Source organism: Vanessa atalanta, chromosome 23 (genome assembly GCF_905147765.1).
Source record: "Vanessa atalanta chromosome 23, ilVanAtal1.2, whole genome shotgun sequence".
Classification (NCBI taxonomy): Eukaryota; Metazoa; Arthropoda; class Insecta; order Lepidoptera; family Nymphalidae; genus Vanessa; species Vanessa atalanta.
Window position 1 is genome coordinate 6,172,031 of NC_061893.1, and position 23,559 is coordinate 6,195,589.

Genomic DNA, 23,559 nt, shown 5'->3' on the forward strand with positions numbered 1-23,559 from the left:
CTCCACTAATATCTTTATATTGTAACAAATGAGTCTTTCATAAAAGAGATTTAAAAGTTTGACTGTAGAAAATGTACTCTAGTTCACTCTTGACTTTTTTCTTCTTGAATTATAACTACCGGGCAATAAAACAAATCAAATTTATTTCCCGAATTACATAAATCTTTAGTCAATTATAACTATAATAATATGATACTTAGAACTATTAAATATTGGAAGTGGCATGTTTGAAATGTTTCTGTGTGTGTATTCGGTTGGTTTCCAGTGGTCTCGGCCTTTAATTTTTCCAGACATTAGGACCCAATGTGTCAATGCCTACATCGTGACACAAGTCCTTTTGCCATGATCACAAATAATTCCAGAGTGCTTAATAAGTTGAAACGTCGATGGCAGCAAGAGCCGTACGATTATAAATTAATAATCTATTGATTTTGAGTCGAGATGGCCCAGTGGTTAGAACGCGTGCATCTTAACCGATGATTTCGGGTTCAAACCCAGGCAAGCACCACTGAATTTTCATGTGCTTAATTTTTATTTATAATTCATCTCGTGCTCGGCGGTGAAGGAAAACATCGTGCGGTAAACTTCATGAGTCTAATTTCATTAGACTCATGAATTATATTATAGATCATTAGAATTTCAACGAATTCTGCCACATGTGTATTCCATCAACATTTGATCCACATCCATTGGAGCAGCGTGGTGGAATATGCTCCAAACCTTCTCCTCAAGGGAGAGGACGCCTTTAGCCCAGCAGTGGGAAATTTACAGGCTGCTAATGCTAATGCTTTGTCTTATTGTACATTTATCAATAATTTTCATAATTTAATTTAAAAAAATCATACCATGATTTTGTGGTAATACATATATAGTTAATGTCAATTTTCTTATGTCATGTTGGATGTATGGCCTTAAGCCTTTGTCTCATAACTTGGCCTCTTAAATTAAATAATCTAGTACTAATAAGTTATTTACAATAAATACAATTTACTTTAAATATGCAATCCAGTTTCGCAGCCGTGAATTTCTCTACACACAAAACGCAAACACAACACCTGTGCGACGTGAATTTTTTGTGTCATGAGCTTCGATCGAATCGGTGACCATTACAGTAAGAGCCAGTTGCAGTTACCACTTAATCACGATAACGTGGATAATTAATTATTACCTTATACAACTAATTAGTACAGGTGGCTATATTATTAACACATAGATACGAAACTTAAGCGGCAATTCTAGATTTTTTTTTTATTTTAAGGTGTCAGTTTGAAGAATGACCGAATACGTTCATTATGAATATAATAATAAACCCCCATAAGCTTATAAAAATATTCATTACGATACACATAATGATGAGCAGCCATACTTTTTTTTAAATTTATCTTTCAAGGTGTTAAAATTGGAGTTGACGGATTTCTTAGGTAAAGTTCTATAAATTTCGTGCAGTTAAAGCCGCAGGTTCGCCTAGTATTATATAGATTATAAAATGTATTGGGTAAATATACATTTAATATGCAGAATTTACATTTACATGTATTTGAAAATAATTAATACAAAAGTGTTGAAAAATCTTTGTACTGAACTTGTTATCGGTTGTTTTCGACAGAAACTGTATTCTGATATAACGTTGCGACAATTAAATTCAATTTTGTATAATATTAATTCAAATTAGACTTTAATCATTGAACTTGATGTCGATTATACAAGCCATTTCTTACCTACTACCTGTTCATAGGCAGACCATAAGTTCGTTCATAGAACGAAATTAATAAATCAACAACAAAGGCTACATGAGTTTTTCGCGTCAGCTCCCGATATTATCATCGCATCTAAAGCCTCTAAAAACTATATGATTAACGATACGGAGGCAGGTGATACTTTATAAAGGTTTTTTTTTTTTAATAAACGTGCAAACATTTGTTATCGCATTTTATAGTTTTTTGCTCAAAATTATAAACTATACCTACCGTGAGTAGGCTCGTTTCATATTCGACTAGTAATTGTGCAAAGTTAATAACGATGTTTTATGAATTACCGTGATCTGATGCTTAAAATTTTTCACATGTTGTCTAACAACTGTATTGGATAAAAATATACAAAAAAAATTTAAATCAAAACAATTAAAAATTTTGTGCATTATTCTAAACAAGAGCCGAAATGGCTCAGTTAGAACGCGTGCACCTTAACCGATGATTTCGGGTTCAAACCCAGGCAGACACCACTGAATTTTCATGTGCTTAATTTGTGTTTATAATTCATCTCTTGCTCGGCGGTGAAGGAAAACATCGTGAGGAATCCCGCATGTGTCTAATTTCAATGAAATTCTGCCACATGTGTAATCCACCAACCCGCATTGGAGCGGCGTGGTGGAATATGCTCCAAACCTTCTCCTCAAAGGCAGAGGAGGCCTTTAGCCCAGCGGTGGGAAATTTACAGGTTGCTAATGCAAAAAAAATTCAAAACAAATGAACGAATAGGAAAATGGAATAACTCGATAGTTTAGTGGACAGCTAATAAAGCAGATACCGAAGTCGTGAGTTCAAATTAAAATTCTTAGCAACTAAACTCATGAATCAATTGATAAAGACCACTTGAAGATAAGTTTGGCTGTCTTAACTTTATCGCATTCACAGACAGAGAGGATCTTTGTTGTATAGTATGTATCACATACAATACGTTATGTACGGACGTCAACATTATGCAAGACCTAATTATGCAAACATTTTATTCAAGCATAAACATAACATACATTATTATCTGAATTAGCCACTAATTAATCGGTCTAACTGAAGCAACGTTTTGTATTCTGCTCACCAAGTTTCCCCGCAAAGCAGTACATCCTTCCTGTGACAACATATTCGTGTCTATTATAAGATATTGTATTATTGTGACTATTAACCTTATTTATCTTTTAATACACTAAGTATATATTTATTAAGACTTTCTAAGTCCCACGCATGTTTTAAGTGGCATGTACATAACACCTTTTGACGCTAAATATGGTATAAGTATCTATTTATTATAATTGTATGTATATATCTTATTATACTTGCGTATGTTTTACTGTTAATTTATATTATATTCGTGTATTCAATACTTTTTCTTATTGTCATAGTGTTCACTTCCAAACCGCTGTTGCCGCGTCCTATGCCCAAACTAAGGTTGGAAGTGATCGATTATAATAGAACCGCCTTTTTACATCTTTCCTAGCCATGTTGTACAATAAAGGGTATTTTTATTAATTAACCTACTCATATATAGCCTTCTGGCGTACTGTGCAAAATTATAGACAGCTAAGAGTAAAGCTATAAACCAATCAAAGACAATAACAGTGGAAGTCTTCTGAAAAATAACCGGGCCCCTTTAGGTACCGACTTTTGTGATTTTTCTTACCCACTAAAACCACTGCGCTGGTAGTCCTCAACTCGAATCAGTGAGACTGCGGGATCATGTCGATATAACGCATTCGCGAACCCGGCCGTGCTGTTCCTGTTCCTCTCGTTCGGTGGAACTTTATCTAAAGGGCGAAGTGAATTTTTGTTGTATGTACGTATGTTGCCTAGCATTTTTTTAGCTTTTTGATGAACTGTTAAATCAGTACCTCAGATACATATGTATAGCTAATCTGTGGCAAAAGTAATACCATTCATAATTACTCTACGTCTCAATATAACTAGCTATATCCTTAAGTTGCTTTATCACTGTAAATAATTGTAACTCTTGCAATACTAACGACAATAGAGAGGTGTAACCATTTATAATCAAATGGCATTTGCTTTTGTGCCTTCGACTGTCGATTCGATAAAAAATTATATGCATAGCATTCATTAAGATCTTTATAATTTAAATAAGAAGCAAATTCATTAGTATTAACTTAATTATAATCGTGTAATAGAACATCTACTATCTTTACATCGAAATATAATAATCATCACATAGATAAAATAAAAAAAGAATAAACACATAGAACCTTGCGTAGAAATATCTTCGTAATAACGAGAGTATAAAAAACGGCAGTTATACGATAATCGTATGTACAACAGTATTCAAATAGCATCCGATGGCGTTCCGATAATATACAAATACTAGGTAGCATTAAAAAAGTTAACAGGTGTATGAAATCAACATGCTTTAATAGACTGATTTTGACAAGTGACTAAGCACAGCGACCACCACTGAGAAGACATTCGTTCTAAATAAAACGTCAATAAATATCATTGAATGGTATAAAGATGTTGTTATAAAATATATTTAAAATAAAAGTGCAATATGAAGACCTGTTTTAATTGTAAATGTATACTTAAATTTCCAGCTTTTTTTCTTAAAATATATTGATATATTATTTTGTAATTATTTGGATAAAAATTATCTCAAAAATTTAAAAACAATATAAAAAATTATTTCCTAAATGTTATTAAGACAAAATCGTCTCTACACATTTCGACAGCGCGTGCCATTGAACATGTGCTAAATAATTACAACTGCAAGTGTAACACTTTTTTCGCCTTGAACTTTATTACGAAGCGATAAAGGCCAGTTTATTGAACACTAAACCGTATTGGATAAGGTTTCATATGGTAGCGAATCACCTGTGCCAATTACGAGCAATATGTGTCTCTTAGCGATATATTTGCGTGAACACGTCGTTTGTATAGTGACCATAAAGTAGGATGTTCAAAACGAAGCTTTAAATATTCGTCGATACTTAAAACAATTTCGCAATGTTAAAATACTTCAATCTCAGGAGTTTTTCTTATGGTACTGAATAGCTTTACTTACACGAAAGCTATAAAACATTAGCTAGAGCACATATCACCATCCCGTCAATCACCATAATACCCCTTCAAGAGGTCAGTAGGTCAGTTTTCAAAAAGTAGTCAGTAAAAAAAAATGTACTTCCCGAGGAATCAAACTGTGTTCATACTTAATATCTTCTAATATTTTTTTATGATTTTGTCCGGGTAGACATATGACTCCAGTCCACCTGATGGTAAGAAGTGGAGATCCAACGCGATCTATCTCATATTCTAAATTTGGTAACAGACAGAGTCATTCAACATTACATTCGTGTTTATAATATTAATATAGGTTAAATTTAGACAAAATCATAATTTCAAAGATATTTCACAGAATCTTAAAGATCAGCAAGAGAATGCAAAAATTCAGAAACGCTTTACAATCTCGTTCTATATAGTCTGAACTGACGGCAATTTGACATAGCAGATCTGGCAAGGGTTTAAACCTTACCAACATCACGTAAATTAAACGTACTTTTTGAGACATATTTTTGACACTTTCAAACACGGGACTTATGATTTTTAGTCTTATAAACTACTACTGTAACAATCACTAATCAGACAACGTGCTCCTTCTAATTGGTTAAAAAAACAAGACTGTCCCATCGAAACGAAACAAAATGGGACATCCTGTTCAAAGACATATACGAAATAAAAAGACGTAAGCTGCGTGCAACGCATAATTAGTATAATTTTATCAAAAAAAAAAAATTACATATTATCTTCTTTGTCTATAAACCCAAGTTATATTGTGCATTTTTGTAATTACTTTAAAACTCATAAAAATATATTTTATCTATAAATATCTCTTTTTGACTTTTACGTCAATGTCAAGTATGATTTTAAAATTCTATTAATAGCTGCAATATTAGATTTTATGTATAGATTGAACTATTGAATATTCATTTAATATTAATCAACGTCCGAAAATTATATTTATTTGCGATAGTCTACAAAACAATCTTGATACAATCTAAAATTTTCATAAGTCCACCAATAGCCTGTAAATGATTGTAAATGTAACACTTTGGAACTTGTTCCACCAACCTGTATAAAGCGTATTTATGGATACACATGTGACAAAACTTCAGCCAGCATATATTTTCTCTCGTTTTCATTCATCAGCATGATATTAATTATAAATACAAGCATATGACAACATAGTGCTTGCTCGTATTTGAACCCGCAATATTCAAGATCAATAGGTCAACATTCATTAAGACATCACGATATTATGAATATTAATTAAACAATACATTTATAAGCCTATTTATTATTAGACTATTAACCATAGACTTTATTATCGCAAGAAATGAAACACATTGTCAATGGCCTCGGACCCGTTGCTGGAGTGAACTTCCAAGTGGATGCTTGGATCATTACTTTATGTTATAAAGTGATATTTCTGCAGAGGTTATCCTGGAACGCTTTAATATGGGAACTTTCAACCTTACCTTATCTGATGGTAAAGACTCAGTCTAAGGTGGAACGCGCTTATCTGGTCTCACTCTTGACTTAAATACATTGGGATTCTAAAGCTCCGCAAACTTAGATGCACTTATATCACAGCGGGAAAAGAGTATACGTTGACTTTGACCAAATAATAGGAACAAATATTCATAGCACGATAATTGTTAGAGCTTTGTGCAAACCCTTCTGGCAAGGTACCACCCCCTTATCATATATTTTTCCGCCAAGCAGTAACTAGGGAAAAAAATTGATTTATCTCGGTTTTCGCTGTTAGTGGCACCAGGGCGATATAAGGCATTGTTAGTATTTATACTATAGACATTGGTCTATGGGCTACATATTATCAAGTAACAAATTGACAAGTCTTACCTATTCTATAAAAAGAAAATAAAATGCTCATAAGATCTTATATTACACACTGCACCGGCCTATATGTGGAATTGTCTATGTATAGTGACAATTTTCAATCCATGAATCAGTTCTCGTTTGTATGTCAAATGATGATTATTTAATCAATCAAGTCTAGCGACCATTAAAAATGCGAACCACTTGAATATTGTTGAAAATTCATTGCAACGGACTGACCGTGACATTTTCTTATTATGCCATTTATGACAAAATACATTATATCAATAAATATCTTTAAATACTATCATGCTCAAAAGTGCTTATGAATAATACAGTAAAAACTTTTTAGTTTTAATACATTTTTAAAGGTAAGGTAAAGTCTTGAGAGCAAATTGTCCAGCTGTACTGTCCAATGGTACGGAAGTTACACTCACCCTGTGGCATTTTTAACATTTAAAAAAAAAAAAAAACAAAAAAAACAAGCTTCACACTGCGAATGTGCCGCCAACCATGGCTAAAAATGCGCCGACGATCTCAGATGTTATGCCCCTTGTGTCTGCAATTAAAAGACAAATTAATGATGTTTAGCGGCAGATTAACTGATGGTAATCACTTATGACGAAGTAAGTAACGTGCCAAAAGCAACTTACTACTTATTTCTTTTATATATCTATATTCAACAAACGATTCGTTTTGTTTACTGATGGTAGTATTACCTACGAAGTCGCGTCGCTGTCGAAGGAATCAGCGATTATTTGTAAATACCTTAAAAAACCATATATTACTGGTGATCTGATACATAGCTATCTATGCGATTTTAAATGCGAAAGTAACTGTCTGTTCGAATTTGATGAAAAATGGTACGAAGCAAGCTTGAACCCCAAGTAAGGATATACTACTTTTTATAACTAACACCTGTGTTCTATGCTATATTTCATTCAACAAACTTCATCAAAATAAGTATTATAATGAACAAAATAAAAAATAAAAAAATGAAAATATTTCTTAAATAGAAGATGGTTATAACACTATTTATAGTACAAGTATATTTATTTTAGGTTAATTCTGTCTATTATAATAATGTTACTATATCAAAAATAAATATATAATAATACGTAGGCACATAAGTGCAACATTTAGAATGCACATTGACATAATTTCCTTCAGGCACATTAAAGCATTTTTCGTTGCTGACTATACCGACAAGGAAACACGAATTTTAAACGGACAAGTCAATGCTATCTGTCAGCTGCAAGGCAGAACGCAGTCACATTGCTCGAATTATTTCTGATCGCGTCTACACGCGACTTTATTGCATTAAAATGTATTACTGAAATCATTCTCTAGAAATATTTCGTGTGTACTAGAGATACAGGTTCTATAGGAATGTCACAGAATTCCGTAATCAATATTTATCATACATGACTATTATATATTTCAAGTGCGATAAACTTTATTTCTGATTTGAGTGTTTTCTTGCTATTTACTAGTATTACACATCTGTAAATATGAAATCAATTGTCTACACGGTCAGGTTATCACGCACGACTTATGCGAAAAAGTGAGATTTGGAACAAAGGTTTTATTTTATAAAGTTACAGCATCCGCTAAGTTAGAAAAGGTTAGTAAACGAAAAATGTTTTAGGGGTTGCACGAATCCGTACGGAGTCGAGACAGGCAGCTAGTATCTTTGTAAATAACCATGTAATTTGCCAATCGAAGATTTTATCTATTTAGATTTTCGATGCAATAAATATTGCAATAAAATTCTACTAACAATCTCCTATCGTAATAGCACCAAACAAGTTTGAATTTTCATAACACACGTGATATTTGCAAATAATATAGATATTTGCAATGATGGCTTGTGGTAATGGAATTTATTTGATTTATTTTTACGAAGAAAATAATATACTACGTTTCTTTAATGCCATCTTTGATCTTCCATTCTCGATTAGATTAGTCGTCTCGGTTTTAGAAGGCAGGACGGTTTTAGCAGATCTATCGCAATCCGCTTGAGTATTAAGGTCGTATTTAGAAAAACAAAAAAAAACAAATGAAAACTATTTATTTTAATTGTACAATAAAATAACATAATAATAAATTAAGATTAATTGAAGATATTTGTCGGAATGGTTTAAATATTTCTAAATTATTCTATGAAGTCCAAACAATAAAAATATCAATAATTTTATAATTGCTAATTTATTAATATTGTTATATCATTTGTCTTATTATATAATGTAATAAAAAAAACTAACATTTTACATTTATTTACATAGAGAACTTAAATAAATAAATATACAATACCAACTGCACAGATCACGAACGCATAGAATGGTGCCATGAATTCTATCAGAATATCCCCGTTGAATTGAAATTCCGATTATCTGTTTGAAAAACGAACCAGCGTCACCAGAGACAATAAAACAGGGTATGAAATATTGTAAAAATACTATTACTATTAATTAATAGCTACACCCGAGAATTCTTTCTAACTTTTAAAATAAATAATGGTGAGATAAGATACGAACTGCACATGCGCCACATGAGATCTGGAAAATAAACAACGTTTTAATTTATTTAATCGATATTCATCAATAGCATCGATGGCAATTTGAATATTAAGTGTTTGCCAATTACAGGCACAAAGGACATAACACCTTCATTCCAATGGTTGGCATTGACAGTGTAAATTATATAATATATTTATTGCCTCTGGGCGGCGGATGACAATTTATTATTTGGATACACTATTTGCTTGTCTGTCATCCTAACAATAACCTATAATAAATAAAAATAGGTAATCACACGGGTATCACCGCTCATTGACATTAATAGATGATTGAACCTAGACGAGTTTGCACAAAGCAAGTAAACGATTCAACACGAGATTCTAACTAAAAATACAAAACAATTTTAAATATATTATTATTACACATATTTACAGAAGGTATTTATGTACATATATAACAATGAATATTCGCGACAATTGTTTCCAACAAGATTCGAATACCTTACAAAATGGTTCAAAGGCGTTAACCTATCGTCTCTTTTGACCGGCACTAACCGTCTCCTATATAAGGAGTTGTTGGAGATTCCTCGCATGATTTTCGGTGGGTCGATTGATTCCAGATTTAATTTGATCTCCGACATAGTTTTAAATACAATAGCCTTATTTTCTGTGTTTTAAAACTATTTGTAATCTATCTTTCGATATCTTATGACTTAAAAACCCCAACTGAATATGTTTTGTCTGACAACAAAAAAGGAAACTCTTTGGTTACGATATTAGCAGTCTGTCCGTCTATAACTCACAAGTTATCTATTATATTTGGATATATATTGTATAGTTTATACATCCAAATATAATAAACTTTCTATGAGAGTCCCGCGTATCATGGGTTATATTATTTTAAAAGAACGGATTAAACTTACTTAATATGCCAAGCGATAAAAAAGGACCGAAATTATGTCGAATTTGTTTGGACCCTGACGTACACTAATGACACTGATCAGAGTATAACGACTAAGAAAAATGTTTCATTTCAACGAAAAATAATAACATTTTGTCATAGACGAGTGTGAATTGTGATAAAAATACGTATAACGCAAAATCTGTGAAACTGACATTCTAACAAATTGATATTAGTAAAAATACGGTTTCTTAAAATAAATAATGACATTGATTATCATTTTATATAAGCTACGCGTCACCTACGTTACGCACGTTAAAGGTACTTTGCCATAAACCTTTTACGCAAATGTCACCGACAACTATACAAAATTTGAACTCAACTGGATGAATGGCCTAGGAAATCATACGACAGACAAAGCCAGACACCCACTCCTGGGTATAGGCTTAGGTATAGGCTATTGCATTTAGAACTCCTTATCCTAGACTAGCCCCACATGGACCTACTTTATCCAAAACAAAATAAGAAATATTAATTGATATCTTATGCCAACCAACCAACTAGTGAATCTTATTCAAAATATAGAGTACCTAACAATCTTGTTGTGCGTCTTTCGCCGGTTCTTTTTAGGTCTAGGGTGTTTATTTCGATTTTTAACAATAAACACGCAAGCACAATAATGTTTCTATTTTGAATAAAGAATTCGATATTACGCAATAAATTAAATCCATTTTTTGTGAATCGTCATCAACCTTACTTTATACCTTTATGAAATCTAATCAACCTACTTAAGTAGGCTCTCACAAACGTTTGATTCATCATTTTACAAGGTTATCACGACAATTAAACGTGTTTAATCACCGTACTTAGATCAATTACTTACACTGCAATCTATAAATAACATAACTATTATTAATATTACGTCCAATGTTAAGAATATTGCTAACGTACAAAACGCCATTTTTTCCATCCATAATGTATACAATAAATTATTTTAGATCTCGATCTCTTACCAATTATGTAATGTCAATTAACGGTCTTTGTTTACATTGTTAATTGTCATTGGAGTAGGTTATAGACAATTATACTACCCATAAACAAAATGATTCTAGTCTACAGTAAGAAAGTATTGAAGTTTAATCATTCGAAGGTATGAACTTTGCACTTTTTCCGAAATATCACTTTGAGTGGAATGCGAGTTAAATTAAGACGAAGCTGCCAAAAACAAGAGTACTTTTATTGGAATTACCGTGGGATTTCCCTTTCATCTCCGTACAAGGAGCTCGATAATAGAATTTACGTTGCATGCCATAGTACGAAATGTCCAATATAATTTGAACGTCCTTACTTTTACAATGAATCATTTAGAACCTTATTTAAAAGTGTTAAGATTGAAAATATTTTAACATTTTCTATAAAAGGGTTTCCGATACTGGTAGAATGTTGATCGCTGCTCTTAATAGGTTTTTGTTCGTTATTTGGGAAGGACTTTTCTTTAGAAGGCGTAATGGCACGATCATACTTAAGTAATTTCGATTCCTTGTTATTTACAGTGCAAATTATATCGAAATTTTCTTTATGATAATCGATTTACACTGTGAAAGAAATTCACACGTTCGAATAAAATATACCTATATATATATATATATATGTTTGATTTATTAATTTTTTAACAAAGTCATATAAACTATTTACTTTTTTGTACTCATCCTCTTGCAGGTATGTTTTTTTTTAATTTCTTTTTTTTTCAATAAACAATTCTCTTTTTGATTAATGGAACAATGTGAAAAAAATATCAATTTCCTGGTTATCGGTAGATCTATTTAACGCTTCAAATTAGTAATCATGTCTAAAAACAACTCTTTAACTTATAATAGCGAATTTTGACAGTCGATCCATAACGGTTTATACCATTGTTTACCGATGCGTCCGCTATTTTTTACTGAAAATCCTATCAAACCCTTTCTATTTGTGGACATCTGCCGAATCAATTTTGCATTTTTTCGAATGAAAAACGCGGGTGCAAAAAGGTTGAATCGGTAGTTTTTACGCGTTTGTAAATGGCAACCCTTTGATCAAATATGGCGGTGTGTAATCAGATTTCGGCATGTGCTATCTTTTTTTATTAAAGGAAACACGATAGTTCTTGAGTGGAGTGTGCCAAGCTTTGTGGCTGACGAGTGTATTTGCTTTCGCCTCCTTCGTCTTCCGCGTAAAAAAAATCGCACGAGCCCTTTCTGTCATCACTAGTTTGTATTGTTAAATGTATGATAACATCTTTTGATGCACCTTTTCAGTACGTGCTCTTTTTTAATGCAATAAAATATTGTAAATATATAAGCACGAAGGTTTTATATTTAATGACGATTCCTTTTATAAAAATGTATTTCCTAGAAGATTATTTTTTGCATCACTGGACGTTATGGGTTTTAGGGGAACACGTTTTGATTCATTATCATCTTTTATAATACATAAAATTTCACAAATTAAGTGTAGTTTCTTAGTTATTTTTATTAAATATATTAAATTATAATATAGTTAAAGATTAATTTATTTTTATTCTTTTGTTTCTTAAAATAAGCAGTTTTTTAACAAAACCTACATAACATGGAAACTGATTTAAAACTAATCTTTAGTATAATTTATAGATATACTATATAGTCATTAGGTTATAATGTTTTAAATTGAGCATTATATAGATATTAATAAAAGTTAAAAATATATACAAAGTTTTAAAAGAATACGTTAATAGATTTAAAAGCGTAACTTTAGCGTGTTTAAACGGTAATTTCTCAGAAATTTCAGAAAAATAAGACGATTAATATATTTAGCCGTTTGTAATAATTTATTTACATACGATGTGTACGAGTGTATTGCTTTCGTTAATGTGCCAAAACCATCTTGTGATTACGATTGTAGGATAAACATTCCACATCTTTAGAATGGCATAAGCACTCCAAAAATGTTCTATAAACATGCGAAAACATAGGTACTTAATTTCATTATAATATTTCATATTATGTATTTATTGCATATTGTAACTGTTTAATTTGGATTCGATTTACTTTGTAAAAACTATTTATTCATTATCTGTATCATGAGTGCGTTCTTGATATAAATAAAAAAAATTAAAACATTTCGCAGTACTAAAATACTCCTACAATAAAACGCAAGTTCCGTCTGATTTCAGTAGCAGAAACTAGCGTATTACAAACGCACAAATACCAAACAAACCCTTTAGCGTCTGATGACCAGGAATAATGTAGTGAGTACATAATAGTTTGAGCATTAAAATATAGACGAATAGCCGGTGGTCAGGTGCGTGCCACCTTGCATCTTGTTTTGACAGGTGGCGTCCCCAAAGGTTTGTAATATGGAGACTGCAAATACTCTTTGTTTTTAGGATCTATTTTAGGATTGAGATGCCGACGTGTTTTTTTTACCGTCGCATTACAATATACACGTATTTAATTATTATTAATAATCACATGGTTATACAATTATATTGCGTACAATGAAACTAACGAATGTTTAAGTACGTTCAATAATGATTATGCTTGAGTAATTGCAGTCTGGATGTGTGTGTGATTGTATTTAATTGTATAAGTTACAAATATCTTATTTTTAAAAAGGATAAAATGTAGTAAAATGTAATAATAGAACCAAAAAGTTTTTATGGTATTAGTTGTAAATTCAAATAAATAAAAAAATATTTTTACAATTATACTGGCTGTCTGATTGTGAATGATCACCATCACACATATATATAGAGAGTAACAGTAACTATTCGTTAGACAGTGCGAATTAAAATCAGACACTTAGAACTAAGATGTTATATCATAACTTTAGTGACGATGGCATACACTTCAATCCGAACAGGGCAGTTTGTATCATATTTACTGGTACAATACCTAGTGTGTGTGGCACCTACCTAATTAAATTTGCACGAAGCCCTAATACTAAATGACTTAAGTATCGATCTATAATTTGTAGTGAAGGAACATGATGTATTAACTTTACAAGTAACAAATACTGTTATTTTAAGGAGAGCAGTAAAAAATATATTTTTATCATCTTTCATATTTAATTATTTGTTTCGTGGTTTTGTACTCGTTAAAACAATAATAATCACATTTTTTGATGATAATTTAATAAAACTTATTTTTATATTATTTTAATGTCTGGTCTTCTTTGCTCAGCCACCAATAGAGTCTAGGCTGGCAAGACTACATGAGCTAGAAAATCAAGGAAATATAATACTAAAAGTATCATCATCAAAAGAAATAATATAATATTTAGTAATAAATATCATTGGAATGCAAGAGCATAAATACAGTCCATTCATTCAGTTAAAATGGTCAAAAACAATAACATTCTTGAATTTTATCATTATATTATTTAATTCTGACGTAAAGCAATAATTTATGCCTTTGACAATAATTATAATGTTTACCTTACAAGCCAGTTGAAATGGAAAAAAAGTAAATAAATAGATCCTTCGACGTCCACTGCGATCTCTTTTTATTTAATTTAAAAAACATCTTATGTATTATTTATAAATAACTAAGCCTAAAGGTATATAGTACTGGAAACACAATAGCATCGGAATTCCTTCAAAACCTGGAAGGTTCATCAATATACCGACAAAAACCGGGACAAAAACAGCTCTCCCGATTTTTATTTGAAGGAATCTGCCCTCATAAGTATGAGAACAGTTCTCCACTCGCGAGAAACCGTCAAACGCGCCGCGTCGGCAAAAATGTGCATAATTGGTTTCGATCTCAAGAAAAAACCACTCAAAAAGTCGACCTCTAAATGTTTTGAAAAAGTGCACGCATACAGGATGCTCGGAAAACTATAACTGTCATTAGATACAGATTTCCTTTAGGACACCAGGAGCCGTTATACAGGCGTATAAAATTGATGAAAATTTCAAATATGATAACAAAAATATAATAGAATACTACTGAGATAAACAAATATAAACATTACACCTAAAATTACAAAATCAGCTGGAAAATAATTACTAAAAAGAATAAGTTCCTTTTGTTCCTAAAGTATATTACAATAATATTCCGTGTATATGTTTAAACTATTAGTTAACTCAAATATTATTTAAAGTTATATTGTTTAGTATACGCATAAGGGTCTTAGAAGCCACCTTTGCCCTGACTTTACATAAAGTACGTAACCAATGATGCAAATATATTTTGTTCGTATATTCTATTATTTCTACGCAACCGTTTATTTATTATGTAAGAAATCCGTTTAGTTGTACTAAATATTTCAAAATCACCGAATAACAATGAGAGTTGTGGTAACACGTAAACAAACAACTACAACATTTTTTAAATAGAGTCGAGTATATATGTGATGTTTAATCTGATATAGACTAAGAATAAAACTTAATTTTATATCGATATTTATTAATAAATATAAGTTTAAAATGAGTTTATAGAATTATTAAAAATTAATATATTAATGAGATCATTTTAATAATTCGATATCTCCTGTATAGTGTTGCATTTCTATAAAGGACTGATTTATTCAAATCGAAAAGCTTTTGATAGTGCCCTTGGCCGCAGGGCTAAGGTATTTGTTTTTGAATAGCAATTATATTTTATTTTATTAAACGCACCGTCTCGAATTATTTCTTTCAAAATACCTAATATTTCCGCGAAACACGTCTGATACCCAGCTAAGACTGAACGATCTTTTTATTAAATAAGTTTATACGGCATGCAACATTCTTGTAAGATAATTATGTTTTTGTTATCTGTGCCAGATTATCTTTCATTTTCATTTTACTTTTTTTATTTTGTATTGCCATTTTTTCGCGCCAAATCTACTTATGATTAAGTAGCAATGTTTCTCGTTGTTCATTCATAACGAATATCTGAGACAACGTAACTTCAGGAACACAGTATCAGCTGACTTGTTTACTGCGGGCCTGTTTATGTGAAATGTAAAGCCTAATATCAATATTTTGCTTAAATATATATATATATAGATTTACATAAAAATAACAAAAGTTCCTCTAAATAAATAAAAAGCTAATTTTGAAATTAAGACTTCGTTTTATCTAGTAAAATACATCTTAAGCTCTGAAACTTTCTACTTGAAGGTGTTATCTAATGTAATGAATGTAAAATTTTTATGAGAATGTTTAAAATATATCTTTGCTATCTTATTTAAAAAAAATAACTGTGAGTATTATAATATATAGAAGTATTTTTGAGAACGTTTCCCTTTATAACAAATAATTTTTTTACGAGATTGTACAATCTAGTACACACTGGATTGTACGATGTCGTAACACCAAAAGAATGTGAAATATTTCAGTTTAATTAGTTGTAGTAAACTGGCTTGAAATTCAGTTGCATATTTAATGAATAAAGTTTCTTCTCCCCGATTGCGGGGCTGTAGAGGATGTATACTACCTTTAATTGGAGTGTGTTCGTAGAGAACCTCTTCTATCACAATTTATAGATAGATCAAAGGGAATAATTAATATTTATCTCTTGCAAATCCTACTTCAGAGCTAGCTAAAATTATGTATAATATGGGTACTCATAATATAAGTAACGAAACTAGATAATATAGTATAATTAATGTAAAAATAAGAATATTTGTGTAACCTTCCAGAGCAACATAGTCACCCGAATGACTCAGCTCTTAAAATGAGAATTAAAAAAAAAATTAGTTGCAAAATTTCATTCATACATATTAAGATTAAAGTTAAAAAACTTGGTAAAATGTAAAACTAATTTGTATCTTTTTTTTAAGTAGTACAACAGTATAGACGTAGAAATACAAAAAGAAAATGATTAACAAAAAAACGTTAGTATTATTTTGACAAAACTTTTTCATATCTATGTACAAATTATCAAAGGCAGAACATTATTCTACACTGTTTCTCAGCCGATTTGCATTAATTGTCTGTAGCTCTTGAAGTAAGCAATAATAAAATTGAAAATAAGAAATTAAAAAATATTGAAACGATGAAAACTCATTCATCAATTTTTTTCCACAAATTTACAATTCGTTAATGGCAACACTAATTAAATAGGTGTTAATACCACGATGCATCGTGGTCAAACCATGTAGATCTAAGTGAAGGTTTGTTTTTTAAGTATCAAGTGTTTACAACTCATCAAACTGTCAGCAAATTTAATATGTACGAAATATTTTTGACACTAGATGCTCGATATGATTATAATATATATAACATCTCAACATTTATTTGTTTGTGTAAGTATTGTATACTGTACATATTGTCTGCAGCTCACACGTAATATTCAAATTTCGAAATAATCGATATAAAAGATTTTTTAATATTTATAGTAAGTATATAATTATACTTTAATATATATTGTTCAGTACATTTTTTTTAAAGAACATAAATTAATAGAAAGAAGGTCATATAAGTATTTGGTTATAGATTAATGGTAATCTATAATCAAATGCTTATTAAACAATGTAAAAAAGTAAATATGCAAAACATCTGCCATCAAAAAGGCAAAACAGACAAACCACTAAAAATCGCACTTCCAGAAAAAAATGTCATCTGCATACAACATCTGGTCAATATAAAAACGACACATGCCGATAAAAATTGAAAAAAAAAAACTGCTAAAAAGCGCAAAGATCAAATAAAACTATGTTTTTTTCTAGGACCTTTAATCGCGGCATGTGCCAAACTTCCGCTGATATAAGTAGTCTTAGTCAAGGTTTATAATAAGTACAATTGTTTTGTAATTTTAAAAATATTATGTAAGCATTTATTCACATGTATAATATATATTTTTAAATATTTAAATTAGACGATTTTTAATATTTTCTTTACTTGTACTGTAAACAATTGACCTGCGTATTTACAAATTAAAAAAAAAAGTTTTACCTACATAAGGTTAAATACTTATTAAAATTAGAAATTAAAAACAAAACTACATACTTATATTCGACTATTGGAAAACAGATATGGATATTCTAAAAAAACAGTATGTAATAATTTATTTTTTGTACTGACAATATTAATTTAATATTGTCAGTACAAAAAATAAATACCTAAAGCAATAAATATTTTATCCTAAACCTGCGCCATGTTTTATTACATCTGCGTATTGCGAATCATTGTCATTAACCACATGTCATTTAAAAAAATAATTTCACTGCATTTCAACTAAACAAAAAAAAACACACTTATGTTTCCGTAAAAAACGAGAGTCTGAGCACGAGCCATTTTTTTACAATTTCCCTTTTCATCTCACAGACGCATTATAGTACAAACAATTGTTGATCAAATTAAGAAAAAGTAAGAACCTTGACGAAAGAATTGTGAGGACAATCTCGAAATTTCTTCGTGACATTAATATATAAGTTTTGAGCATTGCAATTATTACAATTGCCAAGAATATTAAAGTCTTATTAAGTTTTATCGTGAGAAAATAGTTGAATGTGAAAATATATAAAGTTACAATATTGGACGTAACAGTCTCTTAAAAAAAATGTGTGTAATATAAACATATACAACACATATATAATATGGTCACATACAATCTCAAACGGTCGAAAACAAGATATAGATGATAACAATTAGTTAATCTAAGTCTTGACAATCGTATCCACATTAATTTCATGCTTGTTGCAATCCACGGAAGTAGCCGCAATATGCCGCCTCTTCCTGCCTTACCTTCCTCGCTAAATTTGTTTTTTATTATCTTTTTTATAATTTTCGACAACAATTAGGAGCGTATGGCTCGTGCCAGTCAGCTGCAGATGGACAGAAACTTTTGCTTTTGCTTAGATATTCCTGTTTTATCTTACCACAGATAAAATATATTTTTTTTTATAACCTATGCACTTTTCTGGGGCTGTTTGTGTAACGTCTTTGTCATTAATGTCAACATCAGTAGATTACATTTTAACAGAGACTTTATCTTAACTAAACGAAATGCGTCAAATCATATTAAGACAAGACTTTTTTTTTAAACATTTTCTATCGAAAGTTTAAATTAAGAGCGTTTCGGAATTGACAGCTGCAACTAATATTCGCATTCTTTCACCGCAATTTATTCCTAATTAGGCCTACTCTAAACAATTTTAGACAATTTTATACCCGACACAAGACCGCACAGGAGGACGCAAAAAAATCTCCCAAAACACGTGCAAGAAATTTTTAAAATCAACATCTGCGAAATCGGTATTTTTTATCAGAATTTCTTTTGGTGTTCGGTAAAAAAGTTGAAGATCGGATGGTTTTTTTCATATCACATATCGGATAGATTAAATGCGGACAAGTTCGCGCGTTGCGTTTTGTATTCACGGGGTGATTATGTTCGCTCAGCTTATTATATGGTATAATATGTATGTATACATCCCATAGGTAAATTTAATTTCAAAATGCTATGCTATGCTAGTAAAAATAACCACTGAGATGTAGAATCTACATTCCGAGCCTATGGTAGCTTTACATTAAGTGAATACATGCCGATTTAAAAGTGCTTTAACAATCCTACTTGATAAAGAGTTTTGATTTGAAATATATCTCTCATTAAAGTAAAACATAGCAACGATTTTTTCGTAATATAACAAGACAAAAAATAAAAAACTCGTAATGCAATATAAATGAAGCTCTCTCATAACTTTACAATTTAAGTTTAGTTTAGTTAGTTTTATTAACTGTAGGTTCTGATAGCTTCTGATAAATTAACTATATTTAAACTATACGAATGATAATAAATATGAATACAAATAGATTTATTTTTTTAAATAATAAGTGAGAAATATTTATAGTTAACGATGAAATAATTTATCTATTTAGAGCAAATAAGTTGTGCAAGAACAAAGCTGAAAAAATAAAAACTGTTTATTATTCGATCAAAGTTATTAAAAAAAAAAAAACCTAAATGTCATTATTGGATCCGCCTGTAGCTGCCAATAGTTTGATATGTCAGGTAAGGCGAAACGTTTTTTTCTAATAAAATGATTCCTCAAAGCCTTAATTATCTGGCACGAGATCGCCGTTTTTTACCAATTCCGCTCGGCCCTTCCACGCCATTTGGCCGAACCGTGATATTTTAAAATTCTCTATAAATTACAAATATAATATATCGAATTACTTGCAATAACACTATATTAACCGATTTGCGTTTATAATTTTAATAGGTATATTAATATATATATATTTAATAATATGGGATTATGTAATTTTGCTGAAATTAACGCAACATTATAGCTTCAAAGTGATTTTATATACTTTTATAATTGTTCATATATAAAAATGATGTAAACATGCCACTTAATGCTAAGTACATCTAAGAATAACCAGTTGGTCTGTTCTGTTTAGGATGTTCTGTAATAAGAAACTCGAAATTCGCCTCAGAATACGAGCATGAAATGTCAGAATATGATTTACGACATCGACTAAAATAATTAGAAAATTTATAGGATACACGTATCAAACGAGTGAGATACGAAGTGATTTCTTACAGAATCGCACTGCAGGTATTTGTCAAGCGCTTTAAACTTATTTATTTATCGTTTATCAATAAAAAATACACCATTTTTTATTACTTTTAATAGTCCTTTAACTCCCTATAAAACCTTTTTTATTACAAATCATGTAGATAAGTAATAATGTAACAATATGAATTAAATAATAGTAACGTTAAAATACATTACTTATTATTTTGATATTGTGAGTCAAGTAAAAAATCATAACAGAAATTTTATAATTAATTATTACAACAATACGCTAAAAGATTTATTTTGATCTATTATGAACCACATACGTAGCGACATCTATCGCATTAGCGGCGTACTATTATGAATAACAAGCTGTAACTACGTATTATGGACTTTATACTACGTAATGATACAAGACGCCAATAGAGAGCGCTTCACTTAACATAAAAAATACTATAAATATTTTATTGGATGTTATTATTATTTTGTAGATCTAAAGTAGGATACTGTAGTTTTGAAGGTTTAACAATTAAATGATATAATAACTAACTATGCTCACGTTTAACCCGCTTTAAATTTACATTATACATATGTACCCGTGTATCTTACTTATAATATCGCAGCCCCGTTGCGAGACCGTCACTTTTGCAAAAGATTAAAAATAAGTTAAATGAGTAATAACCAGAAGCAACCCTTTACTTGGTGCAGTAACCTTACTTTCGTAGTAAACATAGCTTCCGTAAGATGGCGTGAGTGTCATTATGGTTTTGGCGCGATTCACGGCGACGAAAGTGACTGTTTCGCACCGGGGGTGCGATATACTGTTTATTCTTTTCGATATATATTTAGTACTAACTGCCACTCCGACTTCGTCCTGTTGATATTATAATTTTATTTACTTGGCGACGCCATCTACTGGGTCAAATCTAAACCATCATCCATCATGGAAACAATAATAATAAGTTTGATGATATTGTGATTGATTAAAAAAAATAGCAATTCCTCTCAAGCGCGACTTTATAATGTATTTCTCGTAGTAGATTAAATATAATAGTCTTGCAACAACGACGTTCAAACAAATACGCTGTTTGTACGTCTATGGATTAATAATATACTATAGATATCTTTAATCTTTAATCTATAGGTATTAATAATAATATATACTTGTTAATAATACTATCCTTATAATTAGTCGTAGAAACGTTAAACTTTGAAGTTTCACCTGAAATGAGACTATATAAGTATACTTGAATAGTCCATAGAATTGATAACGCAAAGTACATACACTTCCCCGAATGTAATAAGTTTAGAATTTCATATGATTACGATATCAATGACAAACAAACCAGCTGAAAGTTGATAAACACTTAAAGATAACTAATAGTGAGCGGTCTGTCTGAATGTGCAACAAAGAATACTGTATTCTCGTTTATCTTTGCAGTTCTAGCGGAACAGACGCATTTCAACTCAAATTGTAAGCGCGTATGAATGATTCGGGGTTTTTTTTTTTTAGAAGATTCAAGTGATCTAACCACTTGGATTGGTCTCTAATATGATTCGGTCTAGTATGGTTGCGTTAAAGTCTAAAAAATAAAAATCAATTTTACAATTATCAATCAGATATTCATGCACGAAACGTGCCTCAATACAACCCCAACAGCCTATAAAGTCCTGCCTCTTTTCCATTCTCAGAATGTATTTATGTATTGTTACTTTGAAGGCGAGTGATTTTTTGTTTAATTTTACTTATTGTCGTTGTCATTTAGATGGAAAAGGGCGTTGGTACTTGAACTCATATTAACAAGCAATGTTAGCGTATCTCTTAAATGTCTGTTCTCCTAGATGGAATTAGACCAGGCTGTTAGTGGAGGTAGTAAACATGGTTTGAAAAGCTTTTGCTTTACTGACGAGCAAGACATCATTTATAACCTAAAAATAATCTCATGAAAACTATGCTGCTTGTCCAGGTAACGCAAATGTCCATTTTACACGCAATGTTCGGTTAAGATCTTGGTATTCCAGGTTCTCCCAGAGATGTTTCCACTTGGGTTAATTTCCATATTCAATAACTCTATTTTTGGAGCTCAGAAGATCTTACTATCGTGAGAGCTGCTGTGTAGTCATATTATAATACGTGTCATTGACTATTACTACACAGGTAACATTTTTCAGACACATTATTTTCAGTCAAAATAAATCATTTAAATTCACATCGTCCACGATGACAAAATTGCTATGAATAACAGGGTGTGGACAATTTGGTTAACCGCAATTCGACGATAAGATATATTTTCAACAAACATACGATAATTTATATATATATATTATTTTCAATAAATAATATATTATTTCCATGTCTATATACTACTTGTAATAATTTTCATTAATAACAATCTAAAAACAACTGTAAATATTTAATGGTATTTGCGACATTTGTCAAATAATGTTTAAATAGCCTAAATATTCGTATAATTATATTTATATAATTTTTATTTCATAATTTCTAATTAATAGCCAATTTAATCCAGTATTACTTGGTGGTAGGGATTTTGGTATGCCCATCCGGATAGGTACTACCCACTCAGTGGCGTAACTAGGTGGGCAAGGCCCCCGGTGCAAAGATAAAGAATCGGGCCCTCACCCCCTCTTTCCATTCCCTCTTTAACTTATATTGCCCTTCAAAATTATAGATAGGAATAAGAATAGGAACAGTAAATTGAACTTATCATTAGATGGCTAAATCCATAGTACGTCATCTCTATTTAAAGCTCTGTTCAAAGCTTATGTTAGAGGGCCCCCTGAGCTTTGGGGCCCTGGTGCATTGCACCACCTGGCCCTACGATAGCTACGCCACTGTACCCACTCGTTTGATATTCTTACAGCGATACAGTGGACGCCCGGTAATCCGGCTCCTAGCGAATCCGGCACCCCCTGTAATCCGATTTGTCTATTACTATTAAATATTTTTTTGACAATCTTCGCTTATGTAGACAATGCATGATTGAGCAGGTTATAGCCTGTGCGCCACCGCTATTGTGCTCGACGCGTTTTTGTTTTGATTC

At 30.9% G+C, this 23,559-nt stretch overlaps 1 protein-coding gene across 5 annotated transcripts in view; it reads right to left on the reverse strand.

Moving 5' to 3' along the window:
• LOC125073232 (leucine-rich repeat-containing protein 15-like) overlaps positions 1–23,559 on the reverse strand; it is a 92,603-nt gene that overhangs the window by 60,328 nt on the left and 8,716 nt on the right. For 2 of the 5 annotated variants that reach the window (XR_007120036.1, XR_007120035.1), the window contains one exon: positions 8,874–9,169. The exons of 1 other annotated variant lie outside the window; for it this stretch is intronic. The gene's annotated coding sequence lies outside the window, so the exon portion shown is untranslated. Of the gene's footprint in view, positions 1–8,873; positions 9,170–23,559 lie in introns of those variants that run through there. 2 more of the 5 variants (XR_007120033.1, XR_007120032.1) reach the window with 2 other exon arrangements.